The following is a 15,288-nucleotide window of genomic DNA, read 5'->3' on the forward strand; positions in this document are numbered from 1 at the left end:
AGCACCTAGCTGCACTTGCCTCACTATGAATCCTGCAGCACCTAGCTGCACTTGCCTCACTACGAATCCTGCAACACCTAGCTGCCCTTGCATCACGATGAGGCCTGCAGCACCTTGCTGCCCTTGCATGACGACGAAGCCTGCAGCACCTAGCTGCCCTTGCCTCATGATGAATCCTGCAGCACCTAGCTGCCCTTGCCTGATGACACATCTTGCAGCACCTAACTGCCCTTGCCTCAGAATGAATCCTACAGCACCTAGCTGTCCTTGCCTTACAATGAATCCTGCAGCACCTAGCTGCCCTTGCCTCACGACAACTCCCGGCAGCACCTAGCTGCCCTTGCGTGATGTCACATCATGCAGCACCTAGCTGCCCGTGCCTGATGTCACATCCTGCAGCACCTAGCTGCCCGTGCCTGATGTCACATCCTGCAGCACCTAGCTGCCCGTGCCTGATGTCACATCCTGCAGCACCTAGCTGCCCGTGCCTGATGTCACATCCTGCAGCACCTAGCTGCCCTTGCCTCATGATGAATCCTGCAGCTCCTAGCTGCCTTTGCCTCACGATGAATCCTGCAGTACCTAGCTGCCTTTTTTTCATGACGAATCCTGCATCACCTAACTGCCTATGTCTCACGACGAATCCTGAAGCAACTAACTGCCTTTGCCGCACGATAAATCCTGCAGCACCTAGCTGCCTTTGCCTCACGACGAATCCTGCAGCACCTAGTTGCCTTTGCCTCACGATGAATTCTTCAGCACCTAGCTGCCCGTGCCGCACGAAGAATCCTACAGCACCTAGCTGCCCCTGCCTCATGACAAATCCTTCAGCTCCTTGCTGCCCCTGCCTCACGATGAATCCTGCAGCACCTAGCTGCCTCACCCTCACGATGAATCATGCAGCACCTAGCTGCCCCTGCCTCACAATGAATCATGCAGCACATAACGGTCCTTACCTCACAACGAATCCTGCAGCACTTAGCTTCCCTTGCCTCATGACAGATCCTGCAGCATGTAACAGTCCTTGCCTCATGACGAATCCTGCAGCACGTAACTGTCCTTGCCTTATGATGAATCCTGAAGCACCTAGCTGTCCTTCCCTCATGAAGCATCCTGCTGCTCATAATTGTCCATGCCCACAACAAATCCTGTCACCCCTAACTGTTCTTGTCTCATTACCAATACTGCCACTCCTGTCAGCTCAACAAATTGTACCTTTCCTAGGTTCCCTTGCCTCAGCAAATATAGCTACTTTTTTCATCCTCCTTATCCTACTTGGTCCTATCTGCTGTAGTAAGCAAAATCAGAGTAAATATACAACAAAATATTACACAGTTGTACATGTCAGGCTAAGGTGCAACCTGAAGTTTACTGTCATACAGCATTCTAAAAGATTACTGGAAAGGAAAGATGTTCATATACCTAGAATTGTACTGGTAGCTTACAAATTTTCTATCAGTAAATTCTTCAGTGAGACTGCTGTGCGATAAACCTTGTCCCACTTCGTGCTCAGTTAAGAGCACATTTAAGGCTGAAAGTCCCTCCTGACTCGTTGATGAGCGTAGGTATTTGTTTATCAGTTTCACTTTAGAAAAGCTGCATTCTGCAGTGGCCACTGTAACAGGTGCAGTCAAAATAAATGTGCAGTGAAACATCGGTATTTATATAGATGTCTTGTAAACGGTTGTGAATGAGGAAATTTAACATAGTCAATGAAGATGATTCATTGTCAAGCATTTAAGAAGGGCTTTTCAGATTGTTTCCAAGGCTATAGTCATCAAAAAATCTAAAGGCCTTATCAAACTCTGAGATCAGGTCAAACTGTCAGTAAATGACTGAAATGTGTCCAGCACCACATTGAAGAACTCTGCACGTAGTTTTACCATTGGATCCTGTACTGTCTCATCCTCTCCTTCATAGTCAAAGAAACACTTTACTTTCCTCTTCTTCTTTTCCTGAAATGTGGTGCTAACATTCAGTTCTGCTTTCTTGGAGGTTTCAACCATGACATGTTGAAATCCTATTTCTGTGTAGTTCCTCAGCAAGTCTATAGGTTCGTAGTTAGGTACTAGGCTATCGGCCCAATGTTCTAAGTTCATAGGTTCATACTAGGCTATCTGCCCTAGGGCATTTATAAGCCTAGCCAGAGTGTGTTTGGCTTTTGCCACCCATTTTAAATTAATTTTGCTATGCCTTTTTTCGAGGTTAGTATACTGTGCCTCTGTCTAACAGTGACACAGAAGTGATACCCGGGGTAAATCTACGATCTCCCATCCACTCATCAAGATTCCTCTTGAAGAGAGTCAATGAGGGACTCTGCCTAACCTGGACTGGGATTTTATTCCAGAGTGAAGGGAGCCTCTGGGTTATGAATCTGTCCCTCCACCATGTCCTATTTATTTCAGTGCTGAGGTTCAAGTCTCTCGAGCACGTAGCTCGATGGGATTTGGATTTTCTGAGGTGCAGCATGTCCATTAATTCCGGGTTGGACATGGCTTTATATGTCAGGCACAGATCGCCTCTGAGCAGGCGGTATGCCACTGAGTAGAGCTGGAGTTTCTTTAACCAGTCAGCATATGGCATCTGTTTGAGCCCTTTAATCCTCTTGGTGAGGTACTTTTGGGGTCTTTCCAGTTGCTGCAGGTGTCTGGTAAGGTACATCCCAAAAGGGGCATTGTACTCAATTATGGGCCTGATGAGGGATGAGTAAAGAGGCACGATGACCTCCCCTGATCTAGATGTGAATCCCTTCATGATTAGGTGGGCTATATAAAATGTTTTTCTAACCACTTTGGCCACGTGGTTGTCAAATGAGAGATTGCTATCAACTTGGGTCCCCAGGTCCCTAATTACTTTTTCTGTACTTAATGGATTACCACCTATGTGGTAAGTTGTGGGCACTTTGTTTTTGCCAAAGGGGATGACTATACATTTTTTGGCGTTTAGCTCGAGTCCATGGCTCTGGCACCAGTTGTCTGTTTCTATGAGGCCGTTTTGGAGGATGCTTGTGTCGGCTGGAGAGTCGATTATGGCGCCCAGTTTGCAGTCATCTGCGAACTTGGTCAGCCACAGTCCTTCCGTGTTGACCTGTACCTCCGAGAAATATATACCGAACAAGAGAGGTCCCAGGACTGAGCCTTGTGGGACGCCACTTGTAACTGGTTTGGAGTCTGACATGGCTGGTTTGGAATTCTAGCCAATAAGGTTCCTTGGCTTACGCCACCAAAGAAAGTTATTTTCCTGTGACCCTGTCAAGCAGAGCCACAGAAGTGATCCCCTGGTGTATTTCCTATTTCCCATCCACTCATCAAGATTTTTCTAATGAGGAACTTTGCTTGACATAGATTGGTAGCTTGTTCCAGAGTATGTGAAGTCTCTGGGACAGGAATCTATCCCTCCATCATGTCCTGTTTATTGTGGTGACAAGGTTTAGGTCCATAGAGCTTGTAGTTCGGAGGGATTGGGATTTCTTTAGGTGTAGCATGTCCAACAGCTCTGGGTTTCACATAGCTTTATATGTTAGGCAGAGATCACCTGGGAGTAGGCAATATGCTATGGAGTAAAGCTGGAGTTTTTTGAGACGGTCAGTGTAGGACATCTGTTTGAGGCCAGTAATCCATTTTGTGATGTACTTCTGTGGCCTTTCCAGCTGCTGCAGATGTCTTGTGAGGTACATTCCAAAAGGGGCATTGTACTCTATAATGGGTCTAATGAGTGTCGAGTAGAGGGGAACAATGACTTCTTTTTTCCTGGATGAGAACCCTTTTGTGTTGAGGTGTGCCACGTAGAAAGATTTCCTGACTACCGTGGTGATGTGATTAGCAAAGTAGAGACTATTGTCCACCTGGGTCCCAAGGTCTTTTATCACACATTCAGCGTTAAGTAGACTGCCGCCTATGTGGTAGATCATGGGTACAGAGTCTTTACCAAAGGGGATGACAATGCTCTTTTTGGCATTGAGCTTGAGGCCATGGCTCTGACACCAGGCATCTGTCTCAGTGAGGCCCTTCTATAGGATGTCCACATCATTTGGGGACTCGACTGTGGCTCCTAGTTTGCAGTCATCTGCGAACTTCATTAGCCAAAGGCCTTCTGTGTTTGCCTGTACTTCAGATAAGTAGATACCAAACAGGAGAGGTCCCAGGAGTGAACCCTGTGGCACTCCAATTGTCACTTGTTTAAAGTCAGATTTATTGCTTGTATTAAATTTTGTTTAATGAATTTAATGAATTTTCTATTGAATATTCTCAGTCTGAATTGATTTTTTATTGAATATTCTATTTTTGTTTGATTAAATAATAGTATTTGTAAAGTTACTAAATGTTAAATTTTTTTTGGTAACTTTTAACTAAAATTTTGAAAATTTTGATATATTTAATTATGTATTTTCTGAACAGTCATCAAAGGGTTAATCATGGCTGAATGTATGTGAATACATTTGATTGGATGTTGAGGTTTTCTGAAATGTATTTAAGTGAATTGCACTTTGCACTAAAATGTCCGTTGAAGGCAAAACTGCCGAGGTACCAGAATGATTGTGCAGTAAAAGAATGTATTAGCTCTACCTCTGTTTGGTATTGTGTTTTTATTTCGTACTAGTGGATTTTTCTTCTGTATGTATTATATATAATAGGCGATAGTTCCTGGGAGCAATGGTGGCTCCCCCTTTATGGAGTGGGATAACTGTTGCTGTGCGCCATTCAGTGGGCACAAAGCCTGACGTGAGGCTATGATTGAACATGGTGCTTAAGTGGGGAGCCAGTTAGTTCTGAAGTTCATGTAAAACGCAGCCTGGGATGTTGTCCAGTCCCACGGATGCTGTGTTTTTGGCTTTAGAGTGTGGAGCTTTTACCTGCGTAGGGGACTCTGCAGTCTTCCTGTATAGATATGGGCCCTTTAGGGGGTGCAAGGGGGATAAAGTTAGCACTGAACCTATCTGCCAGGATGTTGGTAATATCAGTTGGTTCTGTAATTTTCATGCCGTTGTGCTGTAACTCGGAGCAGATGTGGGTGTTGCCATTTAAATTCTTGACATAGCTATAGAATGCTTTGTGGTTGTCCCTAGAATCAGTAGTGATTTTGTTTTTGTAGGTAGCTTTGGAGGATCTTATAAGGAATCTCACTTCTTACTGAGGCTAAACAGGGAGCTCCTCCACAAATGGGATTTTACTCTCTTTTGCAGCCGTTTCTTCCTTCTGTTGTAGAGTTTGTTTATGGCAGAGGACCACCAGATTGGCTTCCTTTTTTTGGAGGATAGCATCTTGGAATTTGGGATAGCACAATCCATCCACTCGTGTAGGTACTTTTAGAGTGCATTTGTGTAGGATTTAGCAGTCGTAACTGTATTGTTCATCTGCATGGGTGTCATGAAGTTCGCCATTCTGTTTTAAGAAGCATGAAGTTAGCTTTGGAGAAATTTTTTACCGTAGTTGACAATAGCACTTTGACACATGGAGGAACTTCAGCTGATGGACTCTGCAGCACTTTGCTTGCACAATTTATCTCTGTCAGTACATCACACCAAACCACTAAACTTACATTGAATTGATAAGACATAAATTTTGAGCACAGTCCCCATGATTGTTATGTTGCATTGCCACTTGCCCATAATGCTTCACCTATCTCCTGTAATGCTTCCATGACTCCCTTCATCTGAAACTGTACTGCCTTGATTGAGTCTATCCCACTTTCCTAGTGAGTCTCAGGCAGTGGCTTCACAGAGACATGTGTCATTTCAAGATCTGCCATCAGCTCGTTGATGCTGAACAGGGTATATGAGTGTTCTGCAGACATCCAAAGAAAGACACTGCTTGTGGTGATGAATGTACTCCGTTACTTACTTATAAGATTTAAGTTATGGCAAGCACATGGCGCATAAAAAGCCATTCAATTCATGTATTTTAAACAGGCCTTGTTTCCTTTTCATATTGCTGCCATTGTCGTATCCTTGTCCTTGACCGTCGTAAATGTCCAGTTGATGATGTTGCAGAGTCTGAAGAAGTGCTTCCATAAGTCCTGCTCCAGTTTTATCATTCACAGGTTCAAATCCCAGAAAGTGTTCCTTATCTGTGGCTGCAGTCCTTGAAATGTCCACATACTTGACTACTACAGTCATTTGCTCTTGATTGCTGACATCTGCCATCCAGTCAGGAATCACAGAGAAGTAACTGGCATCCTTCACATTCCCTACAGTGGTCCTCAAAAGAGCATTTGCAATCAGCTGGATAATTTCATTCTCTTTGTCCTTCTCAGGATAATGATTCATTACTTTAAATACATCACAAATGTTAAGCCATGATAGAATCAAACTGTGAGAAAAACTGCACTTGGTCCAAGAAATTGTCATTGTCATGGTTGTACAGGGCATCATTTGTACCACAGAGTGCCATGTTCCGTTCCGTCAGGTACTGGACAATAGTTGTAATGCATTCTAATACACCATGCCAGTGAGTTCTGTCTTTCAACAACTGCTTGTCTGCTATTATCCATTGTCTGCCTACTGTTTAGTCAACTGTCCAGTTCCTTCCACTTCAGTATACATGCCGCATGCTCTAGTGTTCTGTCTTGGCAGTGTAAAGCTTTGTACCTCTGTCTTCATACTCTGCAACTACTTGACTGGAGAAGGTGGTTAGCATGTTCAAATAATTTGCATGCATTTCTTAAGACAGAATATATCAGCCAAGTGCGTTTTGCTCTCTTCCCATTAGGCAGCATATGAAAATAGTTTTCTGATGTAAATCTTCTTTTCTGTTCATTGACTAGGAACTGTGACAACAACACTTGCACAGGTCCATGCTGGATAGCAGCTACCTTAAACTCATCCCTTATCAAGTCTAACCAAGTTTGTAGATCTTCATATGATGCACCTAACACTTCCTGTAAGTCACAAGCTGCATCTGTTATCACTACAGAAATGTAGGCCATTTCTGTAGCCAACTCTAGTGATCCTGGCAGCACTTCTAAGGTTGAATCTTCACATGTTGACATAATTTCTTTCATGTTAATGATTGTAGATTTACAGGAGACAACCTGTGGTGCAGCTGCAACAGAGTGGACAATATATATGGTAAGGATAGTGGGATCACTATGGGTAGTTTGTACTGCAGAACCACTTTGTTCGACTGCAGGTAGATTTTTTTTCTGATTCTCCCTTCTCGTATGACCCACAGAAAAATTTTGTAATGGAACCTTCCTGTCTCTTTGCATTCTCATTCTTCTTCTGCTGAAGCTTTTTGCTACTCCTGACATATATGTATGCTTCATTCCTAACTGGGAATGAAAGTAAAGCAGAATTACTACACTTTCAGACACAGGGTCCTTTTGTCAATGTTAGTAAAAAGCAGTAGACTTCAGGTACATGTTACACCGCCACTTCTTTGACCTACTAGAGGCTACATAATGCCAGCTGAAACTTTGACAAAGAGGTTATCATTCTGAACACTTATTCTAAGTATGATGGCATTTTCCAGATTACATCAGTAAAAATCAGCATTAGATAGAAGCAAGTCCCATATGACAACAGTGGAATGCTATCCATCAGATCTACTTGATGGACCCACTGAGGCAAACCCTCAACTTTGAGGTGCCCTGTGCCACAAAATGGGGAATACAGTCTCAAGACTAGCTAACCAGTGCAAGCAATACATTGTCACTGTACTCTCTAAAGCTAGAAATATGACATCAGTGGGCCCTGGCAGAATCCCAGAGTGCCTATTAAATAGCTTGAAATATGACCTAGCAGACCCAATCAGATCTCTATTTAACCACAGTCTTCAGACAAGCTTTGTCTCAGTAGAGTGGAGGACAACAACAGTCATCCCTCTGCAGAAGGGGAGGGGGGAACCATCATCTGACCCAGGAAACTACGACTCTTAAGTCTGACTAGTCTCATGTGCAAGGCTATGAAAGGATAATCATGCACCTAATTAACAACAACATAGGAACTTTCCAGACTCTAGACCCAACCCATTTTGGCTTCATCAAGGGCAGGTCCTGCCTGCTCAGTCTGGTGGACCTCCTTCAGAAGGTCATCAAAGCCGTGGATGAGGGTAAGACAGTGCATACCACCTACCTTGACCTTGCCAAAGCATTTGACACTATACCCCACTCAGGTATTATAGATAAACTCTCAAAGTTGGGCATAAACCTCTATATCACCAGGTGGATAGCCAATGGCTCACTGATAGGACACGTGTTGTTAGAGTGAGGAATCCATATCCAGCAAGAGGCCAGTCACCAATGGAGTACCACAGGGCTCAGTGCTGGCTCCCCTTCTGTTTGGGATGTACTTCTTAGATGTCAAGGCAAGTGTAGATGGCCTTTGGCTGACCATGTTTGCTGATGACTGCAAGTTGGGGGCAATCATTGACTCCCCAAATTATGTTGCTCTCCTGCAGAAAGATCTGACACAGACTAATGACTGGCATCAGAGCCATGGCCTCAAACTAAATGTGAAGAAGTGCATAACACTACTCTTTCTTAAATCAAATACCCCTGCAAATTACACCATTGATAGCACCCCCCCCCCCAAGAGTTGACCTAGTAGTGAGAGGTCTGGGTACTCTGGTAGTAATCTGAAATTTTCCTCACCACCATGAGCGCATGGTGGTCAGTACTTCTCTGTGGCTTAGCTTATTAGTAAGAGCATGGCATCTAGATCTAATGATCTCAGAGTACCACTACACTCAGCTATCAGACCAATAATCGAGTACAGTGCACCATTTGGTGTTTACCTCGACATGCACCTGCAATAGCTGGAGTGTCTTCAGAGGTTTCTTTCCAAAAAAGTACAGGGTGTAACAAGATGTCATATGTGCACTGATTAAAAGCCCTGTCACTGAATTCAGTTTCCTATTGATTACTGAGGGGTGATCTGTGCCTGACCTACAAGGCAGTCTCGGAACCAGCCCTAATGGAATTGTTGATATTTGCAAAACTAACTGCATGAGGGTTAGCCTCTGCAAAGATCTAAACCTGATCGCTGATGTGAATAGATCATGCTGGAGACACAAATGTATCCCAGAGATTGCCCCTTCTCAGGAATAGCCTTTCCTATTCATGTGAAGCAGAGCCCTTCCCTAGCCATCTTCAAGCGCAATCTGAACCAGTGGATGGAAAATTGCAAATTCAGGCTTGGGATGGCACCTTTATGGACAGAGCCAGTCTGTAAAAATAGCCAAAACCCCACTTACTGACCCTTGTTATCTTTCTCATAGGGATAGAAAATTGGGTAAAATCTAGGTAAAACTGGCTAAGCTTGTAAGGGCTTTTGAACCATTAATCTAATAATCTCCTATAAACCTATAAATGTCTTAACTGTAAACTCAAGCTGCAAATCTACATCCTGTCCCTTAACACACTGCTTGTGGCACTTGCCTCTTCTGCTTACATACAGTCATTAAGTATATGTACAGTAAGCACTCCTGACAGGAATTTGGCAGCACAAACACCACACCACTCACATCACATAGCCAAGCACAACACATACACACCTATGCAGAGGTCCTCAATAAAAACTTAAACAGCAGAGACCTGCAAACACACACACGCAAACATTCCACGCACAATACCAAACACATCACACACAACAGACAACACACCAGTGTCTCACAAACACAGCCCATAAGGTATAACAATAAACCAATACAGCCTGTTAGACATAACAATAAACCAAACATATGAGTCATTGGTGACTCAGTTGTGAGACACCAATGTCCCCCTCACCAGGCTCGACAAGGAGAAGGTCACGGTCAGTTGTTGTCTGTCAGGTCCCAGAATCCGCCACATCACACATGCACTTAAGTCTCTCCACAACAGGTACAAGTATAACTCTGTCATTGTCCATGTTGGTGTGAATGACTTAAAACATACCTCCCAGGACTATATGAAGAGATGCATAATTGAGCTCTCAGAGTACGTGTCCCAGGCAGGTATGACCCTAGCTCTAAGCAGCATCCTACCTTCATCAAGAATGATACCACAATACCAACAAAAATAATTGACTTCAACAATTGGCTTAGTTTATGGTGTCATTCCAAGGGGATCCATTATCTGTCTGCCTGGGATGACATGGTTGACAGGCCTTTATGCTTTGCCAGAGATGGTCTCCACCTGTCACCCATGGGATTCTGGATCCTGGCCAAGACTCCCACCTCCCTCATTGTGCCTTTTTTAGGTAATTTCCCCAAAGACAAATCTTCCAACATAAAAGATCTGTCAAAAAGCAAATTGAAGGTCATGCTGCTTAACACTAGGTGTCTTAACCTGAAAATGCACTCACTGGGGGCTCTCCTCACACTGGAAGATGCTGATGTCTGTGCAGTCATGGAAACTTGGTTCAGGGCTGCGGAGAGCACCCCTGTCTTACCAGACTATACCTCATCCCACACATTTCAACCCCAAAATGAGGTCAGGAAGACTAAGGGTAGTAGAGTCTTTATCTTCATTAAGGGTAGCCACACCTCCAGACTGGTTTGCCAGCATGACGCATTGGAACTACTCCAGGTGCAACTGATAATTGGCAACACACAAATCCAAGTTATAGCCAGCTATAGACCCCCTTCCATGACTCAGGACACCCACTCCTCCTACCTGAACCTACTTGACTGCATCAAGGTACCCCCTAACACCCTGATCCTTGGTGACATCAACTACCCCACCATAGACTGGGTGAACTATTCCTGCACTAATGCGCTCACCCAGTGGTTCCTTGACTTCATCAGCTCAAACGCACTACACCAGCTCGTCTCATACTCCACAAGGGGAGATAACATTCTGGACTTGGTTCTCACCAACATGGGCAACCGCTGCACTGTTCCCATAGTATGTTCTTCCCTGATGAGGTCAGATCATAGTCTGTCTCATTCGAAGTTTCTATCCCATCCAACCCCCCCACCCCCAGCTGTGTAACCAGACTAAAAAACTTCTCAAAAGCTGACTACAACCTCCTAAGGGAGGGTATTAGTAGCTTCACATCACTTCCCCCTTCAGAGGATGCAGAAAACTATGCTGAACAGTACGCCAGTGCAGTATACAAGCTCCTGTACAACTGCATGGACTCAGCCATACCCTGTTGGGAATTAAAACCTGCTCCTCAAGGAAACACAGACATGTCTGGTGGACATCCTCTATCAACAGGCTTTACAACAAAAGGAAGAAACTGTTGTCCAGGGGTAAAAAGGAACAAAGTCTGAATTGGAAGAACTCCCTCCTTAGCCTCAACAAGCAAATTAGATCACTAGTGAAAACCTCCAGAGCCAGTTATGAATCAAAACTAGCCTCTGAAACAAGGGGGAACCACAAAGCCTTCTTCAGTTATGTCAGAAACCTCCATGGCAAAGCCCGAGTTTGTTCCGAATTAGTACTTAATGGTATCACTTACACTGATCCTGTTGACTTAGCCAACCTGCTAGCAGATAAGTTCAGCGCAAACTTCACCCCCATGTCCCCCCAAAGGCCCATTCAATTTCCCTGATACCTGTCCCACACCTCTCATCTCCATAGATCAAATGTTAAAGACCCTATCCAAGGCAAAGAACATAGCTTCCATGGGACCTGATAGTATCCCAGGCTGTATTCTGCAACATCTCCAGCAGGAACTAGCTTCTCCATTGAGCACCCTATTCAGCCATTGCCTAAGTGTAGGCTTCATTCCGGCAGAGTGGAGAATTGCCATTGTCATCCCTTTGCACAAAGGTGGTGCTACTACTGACCCTGGAAACTATTGCCCCATTAGCTTGACAAGTCTAACCTGTAAAGCCATGGAGCATATTATTATAGATCTCATAAACAAGGACATAGGCAATTTCCAAGCACTTGACCCCACCCAGTTTGAATTCGTCAACGGCAGATTTTGCCTGTTGAACCTGGTTGACTTCTTTGAGAGTGTCACCAAGGCACTGGATGAGAGAAAGTCAGTACACACAGCTTACCTTGACTTGGCCCAGGCCTTTGACACAATCTCCCACTCAGGCATCATCAGAAAGCTAACACAACTTGGAGTAAATCCCTGTCTCATCAGGTGGGTGGCCAACTGGCTCACTGATAGGACCCACAAGGTCAAAATAGGCACCTCCACCTCCAACAGCAAACCTGTTACTAGTGATATTCCCCAGGCATCTGTCCTGGGACCCCTACTGTTTGGCATCTACTTCTCAGAGGTCCAGGCAAAGACAAAAGGCCTGTGGCTGACCAAGTTTGAGGACAACTGTAAGTTGGGTGCTGTCTTTGACTCCTCAAATGATGATAACATACTGCATGAGGGTGTCACAGCAACAAATGACTGGTGTCAAAGCCATGGCCTTAAGTTAAACACAAAAAAAAGTATTATCATACTACTTGGCAAAAACATGGCCCCTACTGATTACCACATCAATGGCAACCCCCTAAGCACACAACCTGTGGTGAGAAACCTCGGTATTCAGGATGACAACAGTCTCACATTTGACCATCATGTGGCAGCAGTGGTCAGAAAAGCCTTTTACTTGGTTCATCTCATAAGTAAAGGGACTGCATCCAGAAAAAAGGACGTTATTGCCTCTATGTACTCCTCCCTCATTAGATCAATAATTGAGTATAATGCCCCATTTGGTATGTACCTCTGCAAACACCTACACCAACTGGAAAGGCCACAGAAGTACCTCACAAAGAGAATCCATGGCCTCCAACACCTGTCTTATGCGGACAGGCCCAAATCACTATCACTCTACTCAGTTTTATATTGATTGCTCAGAATTGATCTGTATCTCGTCTACAAGACAGTTTCAGATTCTGCCCTACTAGAGGTGCTCCATATCCATAAATCTAACTCCTTGTGCATTACCCACTCGAAAGGCCTAAATCTAATATGCAACATCAACAAAACCTGCTGGAGAGACACATTTGTCTCCCAGATGCTGCCCCTTCTCTGGAATAGACTTCCCATACACGTCAAACAAAATACCTTGCTGACCCTCTTCAAGCGCAACCGTGATGAGTGGATGGGAAACCACAAATTTGTCCCAGGGGTTCCACCTGTGTCCTCCTTTGACAGAGGCAACAGGTGCTGACTGAGGTCTCTTGTTTTTTGGGGGGATAAACTCTTGGCTAGGCTTGTAAGGGCCTCATTGCCATGACCCTAATAACCTCTTATTATCTTATATCATCTCACTTTTTCTGCATTATTCTCCCAGCATCCTCTACCACACTGGACTAGTACTTCTACAAAAAAAATAAATAAAAGGAAATAACCCCAAATATATGGTCTGTAACCAGGCAGCATTAATATCTCCTCTAACACTACATCTTCATTTGAGAGAGTTTTACAAAATGTAAATTATTTGATGTCATCTGCCTGACTTTTATATCTCAATGGCCTACATGATGACTGCAGTGCTAAGGCCTGACTACCACTAAAATGCATTCAGGTTAAGCAGAAAAACAGAAGCTGCCACTCTGTCGAGTAAGAGCTATACAATCTGAGATGCAATACAAATGTGCACCCAGTAAGAAGTGTCCAGTTGATGCCATCTTGCACTGTAGGCAGAAAACTGAAAAGAAACAAGGACCAGTAGGCAAAGGAACTGTAGTGCAAGCAGATCACAAACAAGATGGGTTGCCAACTGGCTCACAGACAGAACCCACATGGTAAGAGTTGCGGGAGCCAAGTCTGACTCTAAACTGGTTACAAGTGGCGTTCCCCAGGGCTCAGTCCTAGGACCCCTCCTGTTCGGCATATACTTCTCAGAGGTACAGGCAAGCACAGGAGGACTATGGCTGACCAAGTTCACAGATGACTGCAAACTAAGGGCTATAATTGACTCTCCGGCTGACACAGACATCCTCTAAAAGGGTCTCACTGAGACGGATACCTGGTGTCAAAATCATGGCCTCAAGCTAAATGCCAAAAAGTGCATAGTCATCCCCTTTGGAAAAAAAACAAAGTACCCACAAACTACCACATAGGTGGTAGTCCCCTAAATACGGAAGATGTAATAAGGGATCTGGGGACCCAAGTAGATAGTAATCTCTCCTTTGATAATCACATTGCCAAAGTGGTTAGAAAATCCTTCTATGTGGCCCACCTTATCTCAAAATGTTTACATCTAGATCAAAAGAGGTCATTGTGCCCCTCTAGTCATCACTCATCAGACCCATCATAGAGTACAGTGCCCCATTTGGGATGTACCTTACAAGACACCTGCAACAGCTGGAAAGACCACAGAACTACCTCACCAAGAGGATCACTGGCCTCAAACAGATGCCCTGTGCAGCTCGACTGAAGAAACTCCAGTTGTACTCGGTTGCATACTGCCTACTCAGAGGTGATCTCTGCCTGACATACAAGGCCATATCCAACCCAGAATTGATGGACATGCTCCACCTAAAGAGAACCTTATCCCGTCGAGCCACACAGTCTAGGGATCTAAACCTCACCACAACAATAAATAGGATGTGCTTGGGGGATAGATTCCTGTCCCAAAGACTTCCCATGCTTTGGAACAAGATTCCAATCTACATTAGGCAGAGCTCCTTGCTAACACTCTTCAAGGTAAACCTTGACGAGTGGATGGGAAACAGAAAGTTTACCCCCACGGATCACTTCAGTGGCTCTGCTGGACAGAGGCACAGGGAACTAATCTAAGGGGGGTGGCAAAAGCCAACACATTCTGGCTATGCTTATAAATGCCTTTGGGCAGATAGCCTAGTACCTGCCTATGAACCTATAAGAAAAATGGATTAGTTTCCAAAAAGTCATGGTAGTATGACTGCAAGCACAAAAGAATGGGCTGCCAGTACTGAACACTGTTTATAAGGACAAGCTGTACAATAAGCACAACTGAAATGTATTACAAAGTTTCTCTTTTGTCGACCTCTGTTACTATTGTACCACAGGCAGAAAAACTGCAGAGTAACAATGACTAGTAGGCAAAAAGAACTGTAATCCAGGCAATAGGCACAAGTGAAGTGTATTACAAAATGATACCCACCCATATCGCATAATGAGCTTCATTGACATCAGTTACTGTAGTACTGCAGGCAGAAAGGCTGAAATGTGACAGTGACCAGTAAGGAAAAAGAACTCAATGGTAAACACCCAAATCACAGAGTTTTAAGTCAACAAACATCATAGTCTACAAAATTCTCTCCCATTCATTTCCCCGCCACCAAAAAAGATGTGAGGAGGCCTCAAAAGACTTAAAACACCGCTATTACAAGCTGTGTGGAACAGGAAACTAAAGTCTGAAAGAACAATCATGGTTAGGTAGAAAGCCACAAGTTTTAAGGAGACCACACTAAAGTATGAAGCAA

General features: G+C 44.3%; 1 protein-coding gene across 3 annotated transcripts in view; it reads left to right on the forward strand.

Moving 5' to 3' along the window:
- The window catches only part of SCMH1 (Scm polycomb group protein homolog 1), a 1,495,203-nt gene that overhangs the window by 1,385,900 nt on the left and 94,015 nt on the right, over positions 1–15,288 (forward strand). The gene's annotated exons all lie outside the window — the stretch shown is intronic.

The sequence above is a fragment of the Protopterus annectens genome, chromosome 2.part1 (genome assembly GCF_019279795.1).
Source record: "Protopterus annectens isolate FY-2018-M chromosome 2.part1, PAN1.0, whole genome shotgun sequence".
In the NCBI taxonomy this organism is placed as follows: Eukaryota; Metazoa; Chordata; order Ceratodontiformes; family Protopteridae; genus Protopterus; species Protopterus annectens.